General features: G+C 45.0%; 1 long non-coding RNA gene across 1 annotated transcript in view; it reads left to right on the top strand.

Moving 5' to 3' along the window:
- The window catches only part of LOC309662668, a 452,726-nt gene that overhangs the window by 225,376 nt on the left and 200,857 nt on the right, over nucleotides 1-26,493 (top strand). The window contains exon 2 of the long non-coding RNA XR_014264877.1: nucleotides 21,310-21,424. This is a non-coding gene — a long non-coding RNA (uncharacterized lncRNA). The remainder of the gene's footprint in view (nucleotides 1-21,309; nucleotides 21,425-26,493) is intronic.

Below are 26,493 nucleotides of genomic sequence, written 5' to 3'. Positions count from 1 at the left end.
TGAGCTCCATTTTTCAACTCGCTTTCTTAGGAGCTGGCCGCAAAAGCGCAGGAGTGCTTCAGGTCCTATTCTCGTCCCAGGCGGCAGGCTGAGCCTGTGGTTAATTCTTCTTCCTGATGGGAAATTAGAGTGACCTGTGCCTGTCCCAACACCTAGAGCTAGTCTCTCATTGGTTCCCCCTCTTTCCGTTCATCCTCAGGACAAATTGCAACCTGTACGGAACAGGAGGTTAAAGGTGCTGATTCTCCAAGGAGGGAGATTGCTAGTAAAGCGGCTGGAATGGCGAACCCGAGAACAAGGAGATGAGAAATGAGGTGCGTTTTAGAAACCTTTCCCGATCACACGGTGTACCATCTTCTGGGTTTCTCATGCATGTTTTCGATGTAGGAAGATGCCCTTGAACCTGGAGATTTGGGACCCATGGGATGGGTACCACGCAGTATTACTTTAAAGAGTCTGCGTTTGCTCACCCAACCTCACCAAACCTCTCAGCCCCAAGAGTGTCCACCGTTATGTCTCAATCAGCTGTGGGTCTAGATATGGTCAATCCAGGTGGCATCACAGCGCCTGAACGACTTGTGTAAGAATTTCTCTCTCTTTCACTGTCTTTGTTTCACGGGTTTTTAAAAGTAATTGATTTTTATAATGGGGTTTACCTGCTTTTCACTGCTGTGATTTTGCCGCTTTACACCCACTTGACTCACTTACAGAGAGATATCATTGCATAGGTTTCAAGATTCTTACTAGTCAGATATATTCTTGGGCGGTGAATAGGGGGTGTTGAGTCCAATTCATTGAGCAAGGAGTAGGGCTTGTCTATTACATATTGGGTTTATGGAACGGTATCTGAGATAATTTGAAACCCTTCTTTTATGCATAACCCCACCTCACCTTTCCCGTTAAGCAGCCATAGTGTGTTTTCTAAACGTGTGACTCTATTCTGTTTTGTAATTCAGTTCAAGGGTAGCGGTTTTTACATTCCCTCTATAAGTGATATCTTATGATAAGTGTCTTTTTCTGTGTGACTTATTTCACTTAGAATCGTCGTACCTAAATCCACTCATCATGCTGCTACTAGCCTTATGACGTTGATTTCATGGCTGAGTGATATTCCATTGTACATAAGGACCACAACTTCTTTATCCATTTTTCTCTTTCCTGGGATATTTAAGGTGTAACGAAGTGGAGGTTCTTGTCAACAGGGCAGCCCTAAACTTTGGGGTGACTGTGTCTTGCTGATTTTAGTTTTCCCAATTTATACGCCCATGAGTGGAAGTGCCCTATGCTCCCTAAGCTGAGTTTTTAGATGTTTCAGGACACACCGTGCACTTCTCCAGAGTGGCTGTTGGCAATTTACATCCCGCCCATCAGCGTAGCCAGGCTCCCGTTTCTCCATGGCCTGTCCTGCATTTCTGGTTTTGACACTTTATTCAGCATGGCCCTTTTGACCAATGGGAAGCGAGACTTCTTTGTAGCGCTGATTTGCCTTTCCAGGTTGCTTGGTTGGCCAAAAAGGGCGTATGCGTTTTTTCCTGAATATATTCAGGAAAAAACGCATACGCCCTTTTTCGCCAAGGGCATCATTGTCGAGGTTTTGCCGCTTTTCCTGTGCTTTAAAGGCGATTCGAATCTCCCTCCTGAAATCTGTTTCCTGCAATTCTGCCTTGCTTTCAAATCCTCTTCGTTGCCTTCCATCAATATATTTGTGGACGAGAGTCATCATTTATAAGTCTGCAGGTTTGTGAATTGCAGTGCCCCTGAGCTCCATTTTTCAACTCGCTTTCTTGGGAGCTGGCCGCAAAAACGCAGGAGTGCTTCAGGTCCTATTCTCGTCCCAGGCGGCAGGCTGAGCCTGTGGTTAATTCTTCTTCCTGATGGGAAATTAGAGTGACCTGTGCCTGTCCCAACACCTAGAGCTAGTCTCTCATTGGTTCCCCCTCTTTCCGTTCATCCTCAGGACAAATTGCAACCTGTACGGAACAGGAGGTTAAAGGTGCTGATTCTCCAAGGAGGGAGATTGCTAGTAAAGCGGCTGGAATGGCGAACCCGAGAACAAGGAGATGAGAAATGAGGTGCGTTTTAGAAACCTTTCCCGATCACACGGTGTACCATCTTCTGGGTTTCTCATGCATGTTTTCGATGTAGGAAGATGCCCTTGAACCTGGAGATTTGGGACCCATGGGATGGGTACCACGCAGTATTACTTTAAAGAGTCTGCGTTTGCTCACCCAACCTCACCAAACCTCTCAGCCCCAAGAGTGTCCACCGTTATGTCTCAATCAGCTGTGGGTCTAGATATGGTCAATCCAGGTGGCATCACAGCCCCTGAACGACTTGTGTAAGAATTTCTCTCTCTTTCACTGTCTTTGTTTCACGGGTTTTTAAAAGTAATTGATTTTTATAATGGGGTTTACCTGCTTTTCACTGCTGTGATTTTGCCGCTTTACACCCACTTGACTCACTTACAGAGAGATATCAATGCATAGGTTTCAAGATTCTTACTAGTCAGATATATTCTTGAGCGGTGAATAGGGGGTGTTGAGTCCAATTCATTGAGCAAGGAGTAGGGCTTGTCTATTACATATTGGGTTTATGGAACGGTATCTGAGATAATTTGAAACCCTTGTTTTATGCATCACCCCACCTCACCTTTCCCGTTAAGCAGCCATAGTGTGTTTTCTAAACGTGTGACTCTATTCTGTTTTGTAATTCAGTTCAAGGGTAGCGGTTTTTACATTCCCTCTATAAGTGATATCTTATGATAAGTGTCTTCTTCTGTGTGACTTATTTCACTTAGAATCGTCGTACCTAAATCCACTCATCATGCTGCTACTAGCCTTATGACGTTGATTTCATGGCTGAGTGATATTCCATTGTACATAAGGACCACAACTTCTTTATCCATTTTTCTCTTTCCTGGGATATTTAAGGTGTAACGAAGTGGAGGTTCTTGTCAACAGAGCAGCCCTAAACTTTGGGGTGCCTGTGTCTTGCTGATTTTTAGTTTTCCCAATTTATACGCCCATGAGTGGAAGTGCCCTATGCTCCCTAAGCTGAGTTTTTTAGATGTTTCAGGACACACCGTGCACTTCTCCAGAGTGGCTGTTGGCAATTTACATCCCGCCCATCAGCGTAGCCAGGCTCCCGTTTCTCCATGGCCTGTCCTGCATTTCTGGTTTTGACACTTTATTCAGCATGGCCCTTTTGACCGATGGGAAGCGAGACTTCTTTGTAGCGCTGATTTGTCTTTCCAGGTTGCTTGGTTGGCCAAAAAGGGCGTATGCGTTTTTTCCTGAATATATTCAGGAAAAAACGCATACGCCCTTTTTGGCCAAGGGCATCATTGTCGAGGTTTTGCCGCTTTTCCTGTGCTTTAAAGGCGATTCGAATCTCCCTCCTGAAATCTGTTTCCTGCAATTCTGCCTTGCTTTCAAATCCTCTTCGTTGCCTTCCCTCAATATATTTGTGGACGAGAGTCTACATTTATAAGTCTGCAGTTTTGTGAATTGCAGTGCCCCTGAGCTCCATTTTTCAACTCGCTTTCTTAGGAGCTGGCCGCAAAAGCGCAGGAGTGCTTCAGGTCCTATTCTCGTCCCAGGCGGCAGGCTGAGCCTGTGGTTAATTCTTCTTCCTGATGGGAAATTAGAGTGACCTGTGCCTGTCCCAACACCTAGAGCTAGTCTCTCATTGGTTCCCCCTCTTTCCGTTCATCCTCAGGACAAATTGCAACCTGTACGGAACAGGAGGTTAAAGGTGCTGATTCTCCAAGGAGGGAGATTGCTAGTAAAGCGGCTGGAATGGCGAACCCGAGAACAAGGAGATGAGAAATGAGGTGCGTTTTAGAAACCTTTCCCGATCACACGGTGTACCATCTTCTGGGTTTCTCATGCATGTTTTCGATGTAGGAAGATGCCCTTGAACCTGGAGATTTGGGACCCATGGGATGGGTACCACGCAGTATTACTTTAAAGAGTCTGCGTTTGCTCACCCAACCTCACCAAACCTCTCAGCCCCAAGAGTGTCCACCGTTATGTCTCAATCAGCTGTGGGTCTAGATATGGTCAATCCAGGTGGCATCACAGCCCCTGAACGACTTGTGTAAGAATTTCTCTCTCTTTCACTGTCTTTGTTTCAAGGGTTTTTAAAAGTAATTGATTTTTATAATGGGGTTTACCTGCTTTTCACTGCTGTGATTTTGCCGCTTTACACCCACTTGACTCACTTACAGAGAGATATCAATGCATAGGTTTCAAGATTCTTACTAGTCAGATATATTCTTGGGCGGTGAATAGGGGGTGTTGAGTCCAATTCATTGAGCAAGGAGTAGGGCTTGTCTATTACATATTGGGTTTATGGAACGGTATCTGAGATAATTTGAAACCCTTGTTTTATGCATCACCCCACCTCACCTTTCCCGTTAAGCAGCCATAGTGTGTTTTCTAAACGTGTGACTCTATTCTGTTTTGTAATTCAGTTCAAGGGTAGCGGTTTTTACATTCCCTCTATAAGTGATATCTTATGATAAGTGTCTTTTTCTGTGTGACTTATTTCACTTAGAATCGTCGTACCTAAATCCACTCATCATGCTGCTACTAGCCTTATGACGTTGATTTCATGGCTGAGTGATATTCCATTGTACATAAGGACCACAACTTCTTTATCCATTTTTCTCTTTCCTGGGATATTTAAGGTGTAACGAAGTGGAGGTTCTTGTCAACAGGGCAGCCCTAAACTTTGGGGTGACTGTGTCTTGCTGATTTTAGTTTTCCCAATTTATACGCCCATGAGTGGAAGTGCCCTATGCTCCCTAAGCTGAGTTTTTAGATGTTTCAGGACACACCGTGCACTTCTCCAGAGTGGCTGTTGGCAATTTACATCCCGCCCATCAGCGTAGCCAGGCTCCCGTTTCTCCATGGCCTGTCCTGCATTTCTGGTTTTGACACTTTATTCAGCATGGCCCTTTTGACCAATGGGAAGCGAGACTTCTTTGTAGCGCTGATTTGCCTTTCCAGGTTGCTTGGTTGGCCAAAAAGGGCGTATGCGTTTTTTCCTGAATATATTCAGGAAAAAACGCATACGCCCTTTTTCGCCAAGGGCATCATTGTCGAGGTTTTGCCGCTTTTCCTGTGCTTTAAAGGCGATTCGAATCTCCCTCCTGAAATCTGTTTCCTGCAATTCTGCCTTGCTTTCAAATCCTCTTCGTTGCCTTCCATCAATATATTTGTGGACGAGAGTCATCATTTATAAGTCTGCAGGTTTGTGAATTGCAGTGCCCCTGAGCTCCATTTTTCAACTCGCTTTCTTGGGAGCTGGCCGCAAAAGCGCAGGAGTGCTTCAGGTCCTATTCTCGTCCCAGGCGGCAGGCTGAGCCTGTGGTTAATTCTTCTTCCTGATGGGAAATTAGAGTGACCTGTGCCTGTCCCAACACCTAGAGCTAGTCTCTCATTGGTTCCCCCTCTTTCCGTTCATCCTCAGGAAAAATTGCAACCTGTACGGAACAGGAGGTTAAAGGTGCTGATTCTCCAAGGAGGGAGATTGCTAGTAAAGCGGCTGGAATGGCGAACCCGAGAACAAGGAGATGAGAAATGAGGTGCGTTTTAGAAACCTTTCCCGATCACACGGTGTACCATCTTCTGGGTTTCTCATGCATGTTTTCGATGTAGGAAGATGCCCTTGAACCTGGAGATTTGGGACCCATGGGATGGGTACCACGCAGTATTACTTTAAAGAGTCTGCGTTTGCTCACCCAACCTCACCAAACCTCTCAGCCCCAAGAGTGTCCACCATTATGTCTCAATCAGCTGTGGGTCTAGATATGGTCAATCCAGGTGGCATCACAGCGCCTGAACGACTTGTGTAAGAATTTCTCTCTCTTTCACTGTCTTTGTTTCACGGGTTTTTAAAAGTAATTGATTTTTATAATGGGGTTTACCTGCTTTTCACTGCTGTGATTTTGCCGCTTTACACCCACTTGACTCACTTACAGAGAGATATCATTGCATAGGTTTCAAGATTCTTACTAGTCAGATATATTCTTGAGCGGTGAATAGGGGGTGTTGAGTCCAATTCATTGAGCAAGGAGTAGGGCTTGTCTATTACATATTGGGTTTATGGAACGGTATCTGAGATAATTTGAAACCCTTCTTTTATGCATAACCCCACCTCACCTTTCCCGTTAAGCAGCCATAGTGTGTTTTCTAAACGTGTGACTCTATTCTGTTTTGTAATTCAGTTCAAGGGTAGCGGTTTGTACATTCCCTCTATAAGTGATATCTTATGATAAGTGTCTTTTTCTGTGTGACTTATTTCACTTAGAATCGTCGTACCTAAATCCACTCATCATGCTGCTACTAGCCTTATGACGTTGATTTCATGGCTGAGTGATATTCCATTGTACATAAGTACCACAACTTCTTTATCCATTTTTCTCTTTCCTGGGATATTTAAGGTGTAACGAAGTGGAGGTTCTTGTCAACAGAGCAGCCCTAAACTTTGGGGTGCCTGTGTCTTGCTGATTTTTAGTTTTCCCAATTTATACGCCCATGAGTGGAAGTGCCCTATGCTCCCTAAGCTGAGTTTTTTAGATGTTTCAGGACACACCGTGCACTTCTCCAGAGTGGCTGTTGGCAATTTACATCCCGCCCATCAGCGTAGCCAGGTTCCCGTTTCTCCATGGCCTGTCCTGCATTTCTGGTTTTGACACTTTATTCAGCATGGCCCTTTTGACCGATGGGAAGCGAGACTTCTTTGTAGCGCTGATTTGTCTTTCCAGGTTGCTTGGTTGGCCAAAAAGGGCGTATGCGTTTTTTCCTGAATATATTCAGGAAAAAACGCATACGCCCTTTTTGGTCAAGGGCATCATTGTCGAGGTTTTGCCGCTTTTCCTGTGCTTTAAAGGCGATTCGAATCTCCCTCCTGAAATCTGTTTCCTGCAATTCTGCCTTGCTTTCAAATCCTCTTCGTTGCCTTCCCTCAATATATTTGTGGACGAGAGTCTACATTTATAAGTCTGCAGGTTTGTGAATTGCAGTGCCCCTGAGCTCCATTTTTCAACTCGCTTTCTTAGGAGCTGGCCGCAAAAGCGCAGGAGTGCTTCAGGTCCTATTCTCGTCCCAGGCGGCAGGCTGAGCCTGTGGTTAATTCTTCTTCCTGATGGGAAATTAGAGTGACCTGTGCCTGTCCCAACACCTAGAGCTAGTCTCTCATTGGTTCCCCCTCTTTCCGTTCATCCTGAGGACAAATTGCAACCTGTACGGAACAGGAGGTTAAAGGTGCTGATTCTCCAAGGAGGGAGATTGCTAGTAAAGCGGCTGGAATGGCGAACCCGAGAACAAGGAGATGAGAAATGAGGTGCGTTTTAGAAACCTTTCCCGATCACACGGTGTACCATCTTCTGGGTTTCTCATGCATGTTTTCGATGTAGGAAGATGCCCTTGAACCTGGAGATTTGGGACCCATGGGATGGGTACCACGCAGTATTACTTTAAAGAGTCTGCGTTTGCTCACCCAACCTCACCAAACCTCTCAGCCCCAAGAGTGTCCACCGTTATGTCTCAATCAGCTGTGGGTCTAGATATGGTCAATCCAGGTGGCATCACAGCCCCTGAACGACTTGTGTAAGAATTTCTCTCTCTTTCACTGTCTTTGTTTCACGGGTTTTTAAAAGTAATTGATTTTTATAATGGGGTTTACCTGCTTTTCACTGCTGTGATTTTGCCGCTTTACACCCACTTGACTCACTTACAGAGAGATATCAATGCATAGGTTTCAAGATTCTTACTAGTCAGATATATTCTTGAGCGGTGAATAGGGGGTGTTGAGTCCAATTCATTGAGCAAGGAGTAGGGCTTGTCTATTACATATTGGGTTTATGGAACGGTATCTGAGATAATTTGAAACCCTTGTTTTATGCATCACCCCACCTCACCTTTCCCGTTAAGCAGCCATAGTGTGTTTTCTAAACGTGTGACTCTATTCTGTTTTGTAATTCAGTTCAAGGGTAGCGGTTTTTACATTCCCTCTATAAGTGATATCTTATGATAAGTGTCTTTTTCTGTGTGACTTATTTCACTTAGAATCGTCGTACCTAAATCCACTCATCATGCTGCTACTAGCCTTATGACGTTGATTTCATGGCTGAGTGATATTCCATTGTACATAAGGACCACAACTTCTTTATCCATTTTTCTCTTTCCTGGGATATTTAAGGTGTAACGAAGTGGAGGTTCTTGTCAACAGGGCAGCCCTAAACTTTGGGGTGACTGTGTCTTGCTGATTTTTAGTTTTCCCAATTTATACGCCCATGAGTGGAAGTGCCCTATGCTCCCTAAGCTGAGTTTTTAGATGTTTCAGGACACACCGTGCACTTCTCCAGAGTGGCTGTTGGCAATTTACATCCCGCCCATCAGCGTAGCCAGGCTCCCGTTTCTCCATGGCCTGTCCTGCATTTCTGGTTTTGACACTTTATTCAGCATGGCCCTTTTGACCGATGGGAAGCGAGACTTCTTTGTAGCGCTGATTTGCCTTTCCAGGTTGCTTGGTTGGCCAAAAAGGGCGTATGCGTTTTTTCCTGAATATATTCAGGAAAAAACGCATACGCCCTTTTTGGCCAAGGGCATCATTGTCGAGGTTTTGCCGCTTTTCCTGTGCTTTAAAGGCGATTCGAATCTCCCTCCTGAAATCTGTTTCCTGCAATTCTGCCTTGCTTTCAAATCCTCTTCGTTGCCTTCCCTCAATATATTTGTGGACGAGAGTCTACATTTATAAGTCTGCAGGTTTGTGAATTGCAGTGCCCCTGAGCTCCATTTTTCAACTCGCTTTCTTAGGAGCTGGCCGCAAAAGCGCAGGAGTGCTTCAGGTCCTATTCTCGTCCCAGGCGGCAGGCTGAGCCTGTGGTTAATTCTTCTTCCTGATGGGAAATTAGAGTGACCTGTGCCTGTCCCAACACCTAGAGCTAGTCTCTCATTGGTTCCCCCTCTTTCCGTTCATCCTCAGGACAAATTGCAACCTGTACGGAACAGGAGGTTAAAGGTGCTGATTCTCCAAGGAGGGAGATTGCTAGTAAAGCGGCTGGAATGGCGAACCCGAGAACAAGGAGATGAGAAATGAGGTGCGTTTTAGAAACCTTGCCCGATCACACGGTGTACCATCTTCTGGGTTTCTCATGCATGTTTTCGATGTAGGAAGATGCCCTTGAACCTGGAGATTTGGGACCCATGGGATGGGTACCACGCAGTATTACTTTAAAGAGTCTGCGTTTGCTCACCCAACCTCACCAAACCTCTCAGCCCCAAGAGTGTCCACCGTTATGTCTCAATCAGCTGTGGGTCTAGATATGGTCAATCCAGGTGGCATCACAGCGCCTGAACGACTTGTGTAAGAATTTCTCTCTCTTTCACTGTCTTTGTTTCACGGGTTTTTAAAAGTAATTGATTTTTATAATGGGGTTTACCTGCTTTTCACTGCTGTGATTTTGCCGCTTTACACCCACTTGACTCACTTACAGAGAGATATCATTGCATAGGTTTCAAGATTCTTACTAGTCAGATATATTCTTGAGCGGTGAATAGGGGGTGTTGAGTCCAATTCATTGAGCAAGGAGTAGGGCTTGTCTATTACATATTGGGTTTATGGAACGGTATCTGAGATAATTTGAAACCCTTCTTTTATGCATAACCCCACCTCACCTTTCCCGTTAAGCAGCCATAGTGTGTTTTCTAAACGTGTGACTCTATTCTGTTTTGTAATTCAGTTCAAGGGTAGCGGTTTGTACATTCCCTCTATAAGTGATATCTTATGATAAGTGTCTTTTTCTGTGTGACTTATTTCACTTAGAATCGTCGTACCTAAATCCACTCATCATGCTGCTACTAGCCTTATGACGTTGATTTCATGGCTGAGTGATATTCCATTGTACATAAGGACCACAACTTCTTTATCCATTTTTCTCTTTCCTGGGATATTTAAGGTGTAACGAAGTGGAGGTTCTTGTCAACAGGGCAGCCCTAAACTTTGGGGTGACTGTGTCTTGCTGATTTTTAGTTTTCCCAATTTATACGCCCATGAGTGGAAGTGCCCTATGCTCCCTAAGCTGAGTTTTTAGATGTTTCAGGACACACCGTGCACTTCTCCAGAGTGGCTGTTGGCAATTTACATCCCGCCCATCAGCGTAGCCAGGCTCCCGTTTCTCCATGGCCTGTCCTGCATTTCTGGTTTTGACACTTTATTCAGCATGGCCCTTTTGACCGATGGGAAGCGAGACTTCTTTGTAGCGCTGATTTGCCTTTCCAGGTTGCTTGGTTGGCCAAAAAGGGCGTATGCGTTTTTTCCTGAATATATTCAGGAAAAAACGCATACGCCCTTTTTGGCCAAGGGCATCATTGTCGAGGTTTTGCCGCTTTTCCTGTGCTTTAAAGGCGATTCGAATCTCCCTCCTGAAATCTGTTTCCTGCAATTCTGCCTTGCTTTCAAATCCTCTTCGTTGCCTTCCCTCAATATATTTGTGGACGAGAGTCTACATTTATAAGTCTGCAGGTTTGTGAATTGCAGTGCCCCTGAGCTCCATTTTTCAACTCGCTTTCTTAGGAGCTGGCCGCAAAAGCGCAGGAGTGCTTCAGGTCCTATTCTCGTCCCAGGCGGCAGGCTGAGCCTGTGGTTAATTCTTCTTCCTGATGGGAAATTAGAGTGACCTGTGCCTGTCCCAACACCTAGAGCTAGTCTCTCATTGGTTCCCCCTCTTTCCGTTCATCCTCAGGACAAATTGCAACCTGTACGGAACAGGAGGTTAAAGGTGCTGATTCTCCAAGGAGGGAGATTGCTAGTAAAGCGGCTGGAATGGCGAACCCGAGAACAAGGAGATGAGAAATGAGGTGCGTTTTAGAAACCTTGCCCGATCACACGGTGTACCATCTTCTGGGTTTCTCATGCATGTTTTCGATGTAGGAAGATGCCCTTGAACCTGGAGATTTGGGACCCATGGGATGGGTACCACGCAGTATTACTTTAAAGAGTCTGCGTTTGCTCACCCAACCTCACCAAACCTCTCAGCCCCAAGAGTGTCCACCGTTATGTCTCAATCAGCTGTGGGTCTAGATATGGTCAATCCAGGTGGCATCACAGCGCCTGAACGACTTGTGTAAGAATTTCTCTCTCTTTCACTGTCTTTGTTTCACGGGTTTTTAAAAGTAATTGATTTTTATAATGGGGTTTACCTGCTTTTCACTGCTGTGATTTTGCCGCTTTACACCCACTTGACTCACTTACAGAGAGATATCATTGCATAGGTTTCAAGATTCTTACTAGTCAGATATATTCTTGAGCGGTGAATAGGGGGTGTTGAGTCCAATTCATTGAGCAAGGAGTAGGGCTTGTCTATTACATATTGGGTTTATGGAACGGTATCTGAGATAATTTGAAACCCTTGTTTTATGCATCACCCCACCTCACCTTTCCCGTTAAGCAGCCATAGTGTGTTTTCTAAACGTGTGACTCTATTCTGTTTTGTAATTCAGTTCAAGGGTAGCGGTTTTTACATTCCCTCTATAAGTGATATCTTATGATAAGTGTCTTTTTCTGTGTGACTTATTTCACTTAGAATCGTCGTACCTAAATCCACTCATCATGCTGCTACTAGCCTTATGACGTTGATTTCATGGCTGAGTGATATTCCATTGTACATAAGGACCACAACTTCTTTATCCATTTTTCTCTTTCCTGGGATATTTAAGGTGTAACGAAGTGGAGGTTCTTGTCAACAGGGCAGCCCTAAACTTTGGGGTGACTGTGTCTTGCTGATTTTTAGTTTTCCCAATTTATACGCCCATGAGTGGAAGTGCCCTATGCTCCCTAAGCTGAGTTTTTAGATGTTTCAGGACACACCGTGCACTTCTCCAGAGTGGCTGTTGGCAATTTACATCCCGCCCATCAGCGTAGCCAGGCTCCCGTTTCTCCATGGCCTGTCCTGCATTTCTGGTTTTGACACTTTATTCAGCATGGCCCTTTTGACCGATGGGAAGCGAGACTTCTTTGTAGCGCTGATTTGCCTTTCCAGGTTGCTTGGTTGGCCAAAAAGGGCGTATGCGTTTTTTCCTGAATATATTCAGGAAAAAACGCATACGCCCTTTTTGGCCAAGGGCATCATTGTCGAGGTTTTGCCGCTTTTCCTGTGCTTTAAAGGCGATTCGAATCTCCCTCCTGAAATCTGTTTCCTGCAATTCTGCCTTGCTTTCAAATCCTCTTCGTTGCCTTCCCTCAATATATTTGTGGACGAGAGTCTACATTTATAAGTCTGCAGGTTTGTGAATTGCAGTGCCCCTGAGCTCCATTTTTCAACTCGCTTTCTTAGGAGCTGGCCGCAAAAGCGCAGGAGTGCTTCAGGTCCTATTCTCGTCCCAGGCGGCAGGCTGAGCCTGTGGTTAATTCTTCTTCCTGATGGGAAATTAGAGTGACCTGTGCCTGTCCCAACACCTAGAGCTAGTCTCTCATTGGTTCCCCCTCTTTCCGTTCATCCTCAGGACAAATTGCAACCTGTACGGAACAGGAGGTTAAAGGTGCTGATTCTCCAAGGAGGGAGATTGCTAGTAAAGCGGCTGGAATGGCGAACCCGAGAACAAGGAGATGAGAAATGAGGTGCGTTTTAGAAACCTTGCCCGATCACACGGTGTACCATCTTCTGGGTTTCTCATGCATGTTTTCGATGTAGGAAGATGCCCTTGAACCTGGAGATTTGGGACCCATGGGATGGGTACCACGCAGTATTACTTTAAAGAGTCTGCGTTTGCTCACCCAACCTCACCAAACCTCTCAGCCCCAAGAGTGTCCACCGTTATGTCTCAATCAGCTGTGGGTCTAGATATGGTCAATCCAGGTGGCATCACAGCGCCTGAACGACTTGTGTAAGAATTTCTCTCTCTTTCACTGTCTTTGTTTCACGGGTTTTTAAAAGTAATTGATTTTTATAATGGGGTTTACCTGCTTTTCACTGCTGTGATTTTGCCGCTTTACACCCACTTGACTCACTTACAGAGAGATATCATTGCATAGGTTTCAAGATTCTTACTAGTCAGATATATTCTTGAGCGGTGAATAGGGGGTGTTGAGTCCAATTCATTGAGCAAGGAGTAGGGCTTGTCTATTACATATTGGGTTTATGGAACGGTATCTGAGATAATTTGAAACCCTTCTTTTATGCATAACCCCACCTCACCTTTCCCGTTAAGCAGCCATAGTGTGTTTTCTAAACGTGTGACTCTATTCTGTTTTGTAATTCAGTTCAAGGGTAGCGGTTTGTACATTCCCTCTATAAGTGATATCTTATGATAAGTGTCTTTTTCTGTGTGACTTATTTCACTTAGAATCGTCGTACCTAAATCCACTCATCATGCTGCTACTAGCCTTATGACGTTGATTTCATGGCTGAGTGATATTCCATTGTACATAAGGACCACAACTTCTTTATCCATTTTTCTCTTTCCTGGGATATTTAAGGTGTAACGAAGTGGAGGTTCTTGTCAACAGAGCAGCCCTAAACTTTGGGGTGCCTGTGTCTTGCTGATTTTTAGTTTTCCCAATTTATACGCCCATGAGTGGAAGTGCCCTATGCTCCCTAAGCTGAGTTTTTTAGATGTTTCAGGACACACCGTGCACTTCTCCAGAGTGGCTGTTGGCAATTTACATCCCGCCCATCAGCGTAGCCAGGTTCCCGTTTCTCCATGGCCTGTCCTGCATTTCTGGTTTTGACACTTTATTCAGCATGGCCCTTTTGACCGATGGGAAGCGAAACTTCTTTGTAGCGCTGATTTGTCTTTCCAGGTTGCTTGGTTGGCCAAAAAGGGCGTATGCGTTTTTTCCTGAATATATTCAGGAAAAAACGCATACGCCCTTTTTGGTCAAGGGCATCATTGTCGAGGTTTTGCCGCTTTTCCTGTGCTTTAAAGGCGATTCGAATCTCCCTCCTGAAATCTGTTTCCTGCAATTCTGCCTTGCTTTCAAATCCTCTTCGTTGCCTTCCCTCAATATATTTGTGGACGAGAGTCTACATTTATAAGTCTGCAGGTTTGTGAATTGCAGTGCCCCTGAGCTCCATTTTTCAACTCGCTTTCTTAGGAGCTGGCCGCAAAAGCGCAGGAGTGCTTCAGGTCCTATTCTCGTCCCAGGCGGCAGGCTGAGCCTGTGGTTAATTCTTCTTCCTGATGGGAAATTAGAGTGACCTGTGCCTGTCCCAACACCTAGAGCTAGTCTCTCATTGGTTCCCCCTCTTTCCGTTCATCCTGAGGACAAATTGCAACCTGTACGGAACAGGAGGTTAAAGGTGCTGATTCTCCAAGGAGGGAGATTGCTAGTAAAGCGGCTGGAATGGCGAACCCGAGAACAAGGAGATGAGAAATGAGGTGCGTTTTAGAAACCTTTCCCGATCACACGGTGTACCATCTTCTGGGTTTCTCATGCATGTTTTCGATGTAGGAAGATGCCCTTGAACCTGGAGATTTGGGACCCATGGGATGGGTACCACGCAGTATTACTTTAAAGAGTCTGCGTTTGCTCACCCAACCTCACCAAACCTCTCAGCCCCAAGAGTGTCCACCGTTATGTCTCAATCAGCTGTGGGTCTAGATATGGTCAATCCAGGTGGCATCACAGCCCCTGAACGACTTGTGTAAGAATTTCTCTCTCTTTCACTGTCTTTGTTTCACGGGTTTTTAAAAGTAATTGATTTTTATAATGGGGTTTACCTGCTTTTCACTGCTGTGATTTTGCCGCTTTACACCCACTTGACTCACTTACAGAGAGATATCAATGCATAGGTTTCAAGATTCTTACTAGTCAGATATATTCTTGAGCGGTGAATAGGGGGTGTTGAGTCCAATTCATTGAGCAAGGAGTAGGGCTTGTCTATTACATATTGGGTTTATGGAACGGTATCTGAGATAATTTGAAACCCTTGTTTTATGCATCACCCCACCTCACCTTTCCCGTTAAGCAGCCATAGTGTGTTTTCTAAACGTGTGACTCTATTCTGTTTTGTAATTCAGTTCAAGGGTAGCGGTTTTTACATTCCCTCTATAAGTGATATCTTATGATAAGTGTCTTTTTCTGTGTGACTTATTTCACTTAGAATCGTCGTACCTAAATCCACTCATCATGCTGCTACTAGCCTTATGACGTTGATTTCATGGCTGAGTGATATTCCATTGTACATAAGGACCACAACTTCTTTATCCATTTTTCTCTTTCCTGGGATATTTAAGGTGTAACGAAGTGGAGGTTCTTGTCAACAGGGCAGCCCTAAACTTTGGGGTGACTGTGTCTTGCTGATTTTTAGTTTTCCCAATTTATACGCCCATGAGTGGAAGTGCCCTATGCTCCCTAAGCTGAGTTTTTAGATGTTTCAGGACACACCGTGCACTTCTCCAGAGTGGCTGTTGGCAATTTACATCCCGCCCATCAGCGTAGCCAGGCTCCCGTTTCTCCATGGCCTGTCCTGCATTTCTGGTTTTGACACTTTATTCAGCATGGCCCTTTTGACCGATGGGAAGCGAGACTTCTTTGTAGCGCTGATTTGCCTTTCCAGGTTGCTTGGTTGGCCAAAAAGGGCGTATGCGTTTTTTCCTGAATATATTCAGGAAAAAACGCATACGCCCTTTTTGGCCAAGGGCATCATTGTCGAGGTTTTGCCGCTTTTCCTGTGCTTTAAAGGCGATTCGAATCTCCCTCCTGAAATCTGTTTCCTGCAATTCTGCCTTGCTTTCAAATCCTCTTCGTTGCCTTCCCTCAATATATTTGTGGACGAGAGTCTACATTTATAAGTCTGCAGGTTTGTGAATTGCAGTGCCCCTGAGCTCCATTTTTCAACTCGCTTTCTTAGGAGCTGGCCGCAAAAGCGCAGGAGTGCTTCAGGTCCTATTCTCGTCCCAGGCGGCAGGCTGAGCCTGTGGTTAATTCTTCTTCCTGATGGGAAATTAGAGTGACCTGTGCCTGTCCCAACACCTAGAGCTAGTCTCTCATTGGTTCCCCCTCTTTCCGTTCATCCTCAGGACAAATTGCAACCTGTACGGAACAGGAGGTTAAAGGTGCTGATTCTCCAAGGAGGGAGATTGCTAGTAAAGCGGCTGGAATGGCGAACCCGAGAACAAGGAGATGAGAAATGAGGTGCGTTTTAGAAACCTTTCCCGATCACACGGTGTACCATCTTCTGGGTTTCTCATGCATGTTTTCGATGTAGGAAGATGCCCTTGAACCTGGAGATTTGGGACCCATGGGATGGGTACCACGCAGTATTACTTTAAAGAGTCTGCGTTTGCTCACCCAACCTCACCAAACCTCTCAGCCCCAAGAGTGTCCACCGTTATGTCTCAATCAGCTGTGGGTCTAGATATGGTCAATCCAGGTGGCATCACAGCGCCTGAACGACTTGTGTAAGAATTTCTCTCTCTTTCACTGTCTTTGTTTCACGGGTTTTTAAAAGTAATTGATTTTTATAATGGGGTTTACCTGCTTTTCACTGCTGTGATTTTGCCGCTTTACACCCACTTGACTCACTTACAGAGAGATATCATTGCATAGGTTTCAAGATTCTTACTAGTCAGATATATTCTTGAGCGGTGAATAGGGGGTGTTGAGTCCAATTCATTGAGCAAGGAGTAGGGCTTGTCTATTACATATTGGGTTTATGGAACGGTATCTGAGATAATTTGAAACCCTTGTTTTATGCATCACCCCACCTCACCTTTCCCGTTAAGCAGCCATAGTGTGTTTTCTAAACGTGTGACTCTATTCTGTTTTGTAATTCAGTTCAAGGGTAGCGGTTTTTACATTCCCTCTATAAGTGATATCTTATGATAAGTGTCTTTTTCTGTGTGACTTATTTCACTTAGAATCGTCGTACCTAAATCCACTCATCATGCTGCTACTAGCCTTATGACGTTGATTTCATGGCTGAGTGATATTCCTTTGTACATAAGGACCACAACTTCTTTATCCATTTTTCTCTTTCCTGGGATATTTAAGGTGTAACGAAGTGGAGGTTCTTGTCAACAGGGCAGCCCTAAACTTTGGGGTGACTGTGTCTTGCTGATTTTTAGTTTTCCCAATTTATACGCCCATGAGTGGAAGTGCCCTATGCTCCCTAAGCTGAGTTTTTAGATGTTTCAGGACACACCGTGCACTTCTCCAGAGTGGCTGTTGGCAATTTACATCCCGCCCATCAGCGTAGCCAGGCTCCCGTTTCTCCATGGCCTGTCCTGCATTTCTGGTTTTGACACTTTATTCAGCATGGCCCTTTTGACCGATGGGAAGCGAGACTTCTTTGTAGCGCTGATTTGCCTTTCCAGGTTGCTTGGTTGGCCAAAAAGGGCGTATGCGTTTTTTCCTGAATATATTCAGGAAAAAACGCATACGCCCTTTTTGGCCAAGGGCATCATTGTCGAGGTTTTGCCGCTTTTCCTGTGCTTTAAAGGCGATTCGAATCTCCCTCCTGAAATCTGTTTCCTGCAATTCTGCCTTGCTTTCAAATCCTCTTCGTTGCCTTCCCTCAATATATTTGTGGACGAGAGTCTACATTTATAAGTCTGCAGGTTTGTGAATTGCAGTGCCCCTGAGCTCCATTTTTCAACTCGCTTTCTTAGGAGCTGGCCGCAAAAGCGCAGGAGTGCTTCAGGTCCTATTCTCGTCCCAGGCGGCAGGCTGAGCCTGTGGTTAATTCTTCTTCCTGATGGGAAATTAGAGTGACCTGTGCCTGTCCCAACACCTAGAGCTAGTCTCTCATTGGTTCCCCCTCTTTCCGTTCATCCTCAGGACAAATTGCAACCTGTACGGAACAGGAGGTTAAAGGTGCTGATTCTCCAAGGAGGGAGATTGCTAGTAAAGCGGCTGGAATGGCGAACCCGAGAACAAGGAGATGAGAAATGAGGTGCGTTTTAGAAACCTTGCCCGATCACACGGTGTACCATCTTCTGGGTTTCTCATGCATGTTTTCGATGTAGGAAGATGCCCTTGAACCTGGAGATTTGGGACCCATGGGATGGGTACCACGCAGTATTACTTTAAAGAGTCTGCGTTTGCTCACCCAACCTCACCAAACCTCTCAGCCCCAAGAGTGTCCACCGTTATGTCTCAATCAGCTGTGGGTCTAGATATGGTCAATCCAGGTGGCATCACAGCCCCTGAACGACTTGTGTAAGAATTTCTCTCTCTTTCACTGTCTTTGTTTCACGGGTTTTTAAAAGTAATTGATTTTTATAATGGGGTTTACCTGCTTTTCACTGCTGTGATTTTGCCGCTTTACACCCACTTGACTCACTTACAGAGAGATATCAATGCATAGGTTTCAAGATTCTTACTAGTCAGATATATTCTTGAGCGGTGAATAGGGGGTGTTGAGTCCAATTCATTGAGCAAGGAGTAGGGCTTGTCTATTACATATTGGGTTTATGGAACGGTATCTGAGATAATTTGAAACCCTTGTTTTATGCATCACCCCACCTCACCTTTCCCGTTAAGCAGCCATAGTGTGTTTTCTAAACGTGTGACTCTATTCTGTTTTGTAATTCAGTTCAAGGGTAGCGGTTTTTACATTCCCTCTATAAGTGATATCTTATGATAAGTGTCTTCTTCTGTGTGACTTATTTCACTTAGAATCGTCGTACCTAAATCCACTCATCATGCTGCTACTAGCCTTATGACGTTGATTTCATGGCTGAGTGATATTCCATTGTACATAAGGACCACAACTTCTTTATCCATTTTTCTCTTTCCTGGGATATTTAAGGTGTAACGAAGTGGAGGTTCTTGTCAACAGAGCAGCCCTAAACTTTGGGGTGCCTGTGTCTTGCTGATTTTTAGTTTTCCCAATTTATACGCCCATGAGTGGAAGTGCCCTATGCTCCCTAAGCTGAGTTTTTTAGATGTTTCAGGACACACCGTGCACTTCTCCAGAGTGGCTGTTGGCAATTTACATCCCGCCCATCAGCGTAGCCAGGCTCCCGTTTCTCCATGGCCTGTCCTGCATTTCTGGTTTTGACACTTTATTCAGCATGGCCCTTTTGACCGATGGGAAGCGAGACTTCTTTGTAGCGCTGATTTGCCTTTCCAGGTTGCTTGGTTGGACAAAAAGGGCGTATGCGTTTTTTCCTTAATATATTCAGGAAAAAACGCATACGCCCTTTTTGGCCAAGGGCATCATTGTCGAGGTTTTGCCGCTTTTCCTGTGCTTTAAAGGCGATTCGAATCTCCCTCCTGAAATCTGTTTCCTGCAATTCTGCCTTGCTTTCAAATCCTCTTCGTTGCCTTCCCTCAATATATTTGTGGACGAGAGTCTACATTTATAAGTCTGCAGTTTTGTGAATTGCAGTGCCCCTGAGCTCCATTTTTCAACTCGCTTTCTTAGGAGCTGGCCGCAAAAGTGCAGGAGTGCTTCAGGTCCTATTCTCGTCCCAGGCGGCAGGCTGAGCCTGTGGTTAATTCTTCTTCCTGATGGGAAATTAGAGTGACCTGTGCCTGTCCCAACACCTAGAGCTAGTCTCTCATTGGTTCCCCCTCTTTCCGTTCATCCTCAGGACAAATTGCAACCTGTACGGAACAGGAGGTTAAAGGTGCTGATTCTCCAAGGAGGGAGATTGCTAGTAAAGCGGCTGGAATGGCGAACCCGAGAACAAGGAGATGAGAAATGAGGTGCGTTTTAGAAACCTTTCCCGATCACACGGTGTACCATCTTCTGGGTTTCTCATGCATGTTTTCGATGTAGGAAGATGCCCTTGAACCTGGAGATTTGGGACCCATGGGATGGGTACCACGCAGTATTACTTTAAAGAGTCTGCGTTTGCTCACCCAACCTCACCAAACCTCTCAGCCCCAAGAGTGTCCACCGTTATGTCTCAATCAGCTGTGGGTCTAGATATGGTCAATCCAGGTGGCATCACAGCCCCTGAACGACTTGTGTAAGAATTTCTCTCTCTTTCACTGTCTTTGTTTCACGGGTTTTTAAAAGTAATTGATTTTTATAATGGGGTTTACCTGCTTTTCACTGCTGTGATTTTGCCGCTTTACACCCACTTGACTCACTTACAGAGAGATATCATTGCATAGGTTTCAAGATTCTTACTAGTCAGATATATTCTTGAGCGGTGAATAGGGGGTGTTGAGTCCAATTCATTGAGCAAGGAGTAGGGCTTGTCTATTACATATTGGGTTTATGGAACGGTATCTGAGATAATTTGAAACCCTTGTTTTATGCATCACCCCACCTCACCTTTCCCGTTAAGCAGCCATAGTGTGTTTTCTAAACGTGTGACTCTATTCTGTTTTGTAATTCAGTTCAAGGGTAGCGGTTTTTACATTCCCTCTATAAGTGATATCTTATGATAAGTGTCTTTTTCTGTGTGACTTATTTCACTTAGAATCGTCGTACCTAAATCCACTCATCATGCTGCTACTAGCCTTATGACGTTGATTTCATGGCTGAGTGATATTCCATTGTACATAAGGACCACAACTTCTTTATCCATTTTTCTCTTTCCTGGGATATTTAAGGTGTAACGAAGTGGAGGTTCTTGTCAACAGAGCAGCCCTAAACTTTGGGGTGCCTGTGTCTTGCTGATTTTTAGTTTTCCCAATTTATACGCCCATGAGTGGAAGTGCCCTATGCTCCCTAAGCTGAGTTTTTTAGATGTTTCAGGACACACCGTGCACTTCTCCAGAGTGGCTGTTGGCAATTTACATCCCGCCCATCAGCGTAGCCAGGTTCCCGTTTCTCCATGGCCTGTCCTGCATTTCTGGTTTTGACACTTTATTCAGCATGGCCCTTTTGACCGATGGGAAGCGAAACTTCTTTGTAGCGCTGATTTGTCTTTCCAGGTTGCTTGGTTGTCAAAAAGGGCGTATGCGTTTTTTCCTGAATATATTCAGGAAAAAACGCATACGCCCTTTTTGGTCAAGGGCATCATTGTCGAGGTTTTGCCGCTTTTCCTGTGCTTTAAAGGCGATTCGAATCTCCCTCCTGAAATCTGTTTCCTGCAATTCTGCCTTGCTTTCAAATCCTCTTCGTTGCCTTCCATCAATATATTTGTGGACGAGAGTCATCATTTATAAGTCTGCAGGTTTGTGAATTGCAGTGCCCCTGAGCTCCATTTTTCAACTCGCTTTCTTAGGAGCTGGCCGCAAAAGCGCAGGAGTGCTTCAGGTCCTATTCTCGTCCCAGGCGGCAGGCTGAGCCTGTGGTTAATTCTTCTTCCTGATGGGAAATTAGAGTGACCTGTGCCTGTCCCAACACCTAGAGCTAGTCTCTCATTGGTTCCCCCTCTTTCCGTTCATCCTGAGGACAAATTGCAAGCTGTACGGAACAGGAGGTTAAAGGTGCTGATTCTCCAAGGAGGGAGATTGCTAGTAAAGCGGCTGGAATGGCGAACCCGAGAACAAGGAGATGAGAAATGAGGTGCGTTTTAGAAACCTTTCCCGATCACACGGTGTACCATCTTCTGGGTTTCTCATGCATGTTTTCGATGTAGGAAGATGCCCTTGAACCTGGAGATTTGGGACCCATGGGATGGGTACCACGCAGTATTACTTTAAAGAGTCTGCGTTTGCTCACCCAACCTCACCAAACCTCTCAGCCCCAAGAGTGTCCACCGTTATGTCTCAATCAGCTGTGGGTCTAGATATGGTCAATCCAGGTGGCATCACAGCCCCTGAACGACTTGTGTAAGAATTTCTCTCTCTTTCACTGTCTTTGTTTCACGGGTTTTTAAAAGTAATTGATTTTTATAATGGGGTTTACCTGCTTTTCACTGCTGTGATTTTGCCGCTTTACACCCACTTGACTCACTTACAGAGAGATATCATTGCATAGGTTTCAAGATTCTTACTAGTCAGATATATTCTTGAGCGGTGAATAGGGGGTGTTGAGTCCAATTCATTGAGCAAGGAGTAGGGCTTGTCTATTACATATTGGGTTTATGGAACGGTATCTGAGATAATTTGAAACCCTTGTTTTATGCATCACCCCACCTCACCTTTCCCGTTAAGCAGCCATAGTGTGTTTTCTAAACGTGTGACTCTATTCTGTTTTGTAATTCAGTTCAAGGGTAGCGGTTTTTACATTCCCTCTATAAGTGATATCTTATGATAAGTGTCTTCTTCTGTGTGACTTATTTCACTTAGAATCGTCGTACCTAAATCCACTCATCATGCTGCTACTAGCCTTATGACGTTGATTTCATGGCTGAGTGATATTCCATTGTACATAAGGACCACAACTTCTTTATCCATTTTTCTCTTTCCTGGGATATTTAAGGTGTAACGAAGTGGAGGTTCTTGTCAACAGAGCAGCCCTAAACTTTGGGGTGCCTGTGTCTTGCTGATTTTTAGTTTTCCCAATTTATACGCCCATGAGTGGAAGTGCCCTATGCTCCCTAAGCTGAGTTTTTTAGATGTTTCAGGACACACCGTGCACTTCTCCAGAGTGGCTGTTGGCAATTTACATCCCGCCCATCAGCGTAGCCAGGCTCCCGTTTCTCCATGGCCTGTCCTGCATTTCTGGTTTTGACACTTTATTCAGCATGGCCCTTTTGACCGATGGGAAGCGAGACTTCTTTGTAGCGCTGATTTGTCTTTCCAGGTTGCTTGGTTGGCCAAAAAGGGCGTATGCGTTTTTTCCTGAATATATTCAGGAAAAAACGCATACGCCCTTTTTGGCCAAGGGCATCATTGTCGAGGTTTTGCCGCTTTTCCTGTGCTTTAAAGGCGATTCGAATCTCCCTCCTGAAATCTGTTTCCTGCAATTCTGCCTTGCTTTCAAATCCTCTTCGTTGCCTTCCCTCAATATATTTGTGGACGAGAGTCTACATTTATAAGTCTGCAGGTTTGTGAATTGCAGTGCCCCTGAGCTCCATTTTTCAACTCGCTTTCTTAGGAGCTGGCCGCAAAAGCGCTGGAGTGCTTCAGGTCCTATTCTCGTCCCAGGCGGCAGGCTGAGCCTGTGGTTAATTCTTCTTCCTGATGGGAAATTAGAGTGACCTGTGCCTGTCCCAACACCTAGAGCTAGTCTCTCATTGGTTCCCTCTCTTTCCGTTCATCCTCAGGACAAATTGCAACCTGTACGGAACAGGAGGTTAAAGGTGCTGATTCTCCAAGGAGGGAGATTGCTAGTAAAGCGGCTGGAATGGCGAACCCGAGAACAAGGAGATGAGAAATGAGGTGCGTTTTAGAAACCTTTCCCGATCACACGGTGTACCATCTTCTGGGTTTCTCATGCATGTTTTCGATGTAGGAAGATGCCCTTGAACCTGGAGATTTGGGACCGATGGGATGGGTACCACGCAGTATTACTTTAAAGAGTCTGCGTTTGCTCACCCAACCTCACCAAACCTCTCAGCCCCAAGAGTGTCCACCGTTATGTCTCAATCAGCTGTGGGTCTAGATATGGTCAATCCAGGTGGCATCACAGCCCCTGAACGACTTGTGTAAGAATTTCTCTCTCTTTCACTGTCTTTGTTTCACGGGTTTTTAAAAGTAATTGATTTTTATAATGGGGTTTACCTGCTTTTCACTGCTGTGATTTTGCCGCTTTACACCCACTTGACTCACTTACAGAGAGATATCAATGCATAGGTTTCAAGATTCTTACTAGTCAGATATATTCTTGAGCGGTGAATAGGGGGTGTTGAGTCCAATTCATTGAGCAAGGAGTAGGGCTTGTCTATTACATATTGGGTTTATGGAACGGTATCTGAGATAATTTGAAACCCTTGTTTTATGCATCACCCCACCTCACCTTTCCCGTTAAGCAGCCATAGTGTGTTTTCTAAACGTGTGACTCTATTCTGTTTTGTAATTCAGTTCAAGGGTAGCGGTTTTTACATTCCCTCTATAAGTGATATCTTATGATAAGTGTCTTTTTCTGTGTGACTTATTTCACTTAGAATCGTCGTACCTAAATCCACTCATCATGCTGCTACTAGCCTTATGACGTTGATTTCATGGCTGAGTGATATTCCATTGTACATAAGGACCACAACTTCTTTATCCATTTTTCTCTTTCCTGGGATATTTAAGGTGTAACGAAGTGGAGGTTCTTGTCAACAGGGCAGCCCTAAACTTTGGGGTGACTGTGTCTTGCTGATTTTTAGTTTTCCCAATTTATACGCCCATGAGTGGAAGTGCCCTATGCTCCCTAAGCTGAGTTTTTAGATGTTTCAGGACACACCGTGCACTTCTCCAGAGTGGCTGTTGGCAATTTACATCCCGCCCATCAGCGTAGCCAGGCTCCCGTTTCTCCATGGCCTGTCCTGCATTTCTGGTTTTGACACTTTATTCAGCATGGCCCTTTTGACCGATGGGAAGCGAGACTTCTTTGTAGCGCTGATTTGCCTTTCCAGGTTGCTTGGTTGGCCAAAAAGGGCGTATGCGTTTTTTCCTGAATATATTCAGGAAAAAACGCATACGCCCTTTTTGGCCAAGGGCATCATTGTCGAGGTTTTGCCGCTTTTCCTGTGCTTTAAAGGCGATTCGAATCTCCCTCCTGAAATCTGTTTCCTGCAATTCTGCCTTGCTTTCAAATCCTCTTCGTTGCCTTCCCTCAATATATTTGTGGACGAGAGTCTACATTTATAAGTCTGCAGGTTTGTGAATTGCAGTGCCCCTGAGCTCCATTTTTCAACTCGCTTTCTTAGGAGCTGGCCGCAAAAGCGCAGGAGTGCTTCAGGTCCTATTCTCGTCCCAGGCGGCAGGCTGAGCCTGTGGTTAATTCTTCTTCCTGATGGGAAATTAGAGTGACCTGTGCCTGTCCCAACACCTAGAGCTAGTCTCTCATTGGTTCCCCCTCTTTCCGTTCATCCTCAGGACAAATTGCAACCTGTACGGAACAGGAGGTTAAAGGTGCTGATTCTCCAAGGAGGGAGATTGCTAGTAAAGCGGCTGGAATGGCGAACCCGAGAACAAGGAGATGAGAAATGAGGTGCGTTTTAGAAACCTTTCCCGATCACACGGTGTACCATCTTCTGGGTTTCTCATGCATGTTTTCGATGTAGGAAGATGCCCTTGAACCTGGAGATTTGGGACCCATGGGATGGGTACCACGCAGTATTACTTTAAAGAGTCTGCGTTTGCTCACCCAACCTCACCAAACCTCTCAGCCCCAAGAGTGTCCACCGTTATGTCTCAATCAGCTGTGGGTCTAGATATGGTCAATCCAGGTGGCATCACAGCGCCTGAACGACTTGTGTAAGAATTTCTCTCTCTTTCACTGTCTTTGTTTCACGGGTTTTTAAAAGTAATTGATTTTTATAATGGGGTTTACCTGCTTTTCACTGCTGTGATTTTGCCGCTTTACACCCACTTGACTCACTTACAGAGAGATATCATTGCATAGGTTTCAAGATTCTTACTAGTCAGATATATTCTTGAGCGGTGAATAGGGGGTGTTGAGTCCAATTCATTGAGCAAGGAGTAGGGCTTGTCTATTACATATTGGGTTTATGGAACGGTATCTGAGATAATTTGAAACCCTTCTTTTATGCATAACCCCACCTCACCTTTCCCGTTAAGCAGCCATAGTGTGTTTTCTAAACGTGTGACTCTATTCTGTTTTGTAATTCAGTTCAAGGGTAGCGGTTTGTACATTCCCTCTATAAGTGATATCTTATGATAAGTGTCTTTTTCTGTGTGACTTATTTCACTTAGAATCGTCGTACCTAAATCCACTCATCATGCTGCTACTAGCCTTATGACGTTGATTTCATGGCTGAGTGATATTCCATTGTACATAAGGACCACAACTTCTTTATCCATTTTTCTCTTTCCTGGGATATTTAAGGTGTAACGAAGTGGAGGTTCTTGTCAACAGAGCAGCCCTAAACTTTGGGGTGCCTGTGTCTTGCTGATTTTTAGTTTTCCCAATTTATACGCCCATGAGTGGAAGTGCCCTATGCTCCCTAAGCTGAGTTTTTTAGATGTTTCAGGACACACCGTGCACTTCTCCAGAGTGGCTGTTGGCAATTTACATCCCGCCCATCAGCGTAGCCAGGTTCCCGTTTCTCCATGGCCTGTCCTGCATTTCTGGTTTTGACACTTTATTCAGCATGGCCCTTTTGACCGATGGGAAGCGAAACTTCTTTGTAGCGCTGATTTGTCTTTCCAGGTTGCTTGGTTGGCCAAAAAGGGCGTATGCGTTTTTTCCTGAATATATTCAGGAAAAAACGCATACGCCCTTTTTGGTCAAGGGCATCATTGTCGAGGTTTTGCCGCTTTTCCTGTGCTTTAAAGGCGATTCGAATCTCCCTCCTGAAATCTGTTTCCTGCAATTCTGCCTTGCTTTCAAATCCTCTTCGTTGCCTTCCCTCAATATATTTGTGGACGAGAGTCTACATTTATAAGTCTGCAGGTTTGTGAATTGCAGTGCCCCTGAGCTCCATTTTTCAACTCGCTTTCTTAGGAGCTGGCCGCAAAAGCGCAGGAGTGCTTCAGGTCCTATTCTCGTCCCAGGCGGCAGGCTGAGCCTGTGGTTAA

The sequence above is a fragment of the Balaenoptera physalus genome, assembly GCF_965194825.1.
Source record: "Balaenoptera physalus genome assembly, chromosome: 6".
NCBI lineage: Eukaryota > Metazoa > Chordata > Mammalia > Artiodactyla > Balaenopteridae > Balaenoptera > Balaenoptera physalus.
Note: the sequence above shows the minus strand (reverse complement) of the source record. Positions and strands in the feature narration are given on the sequence as shown.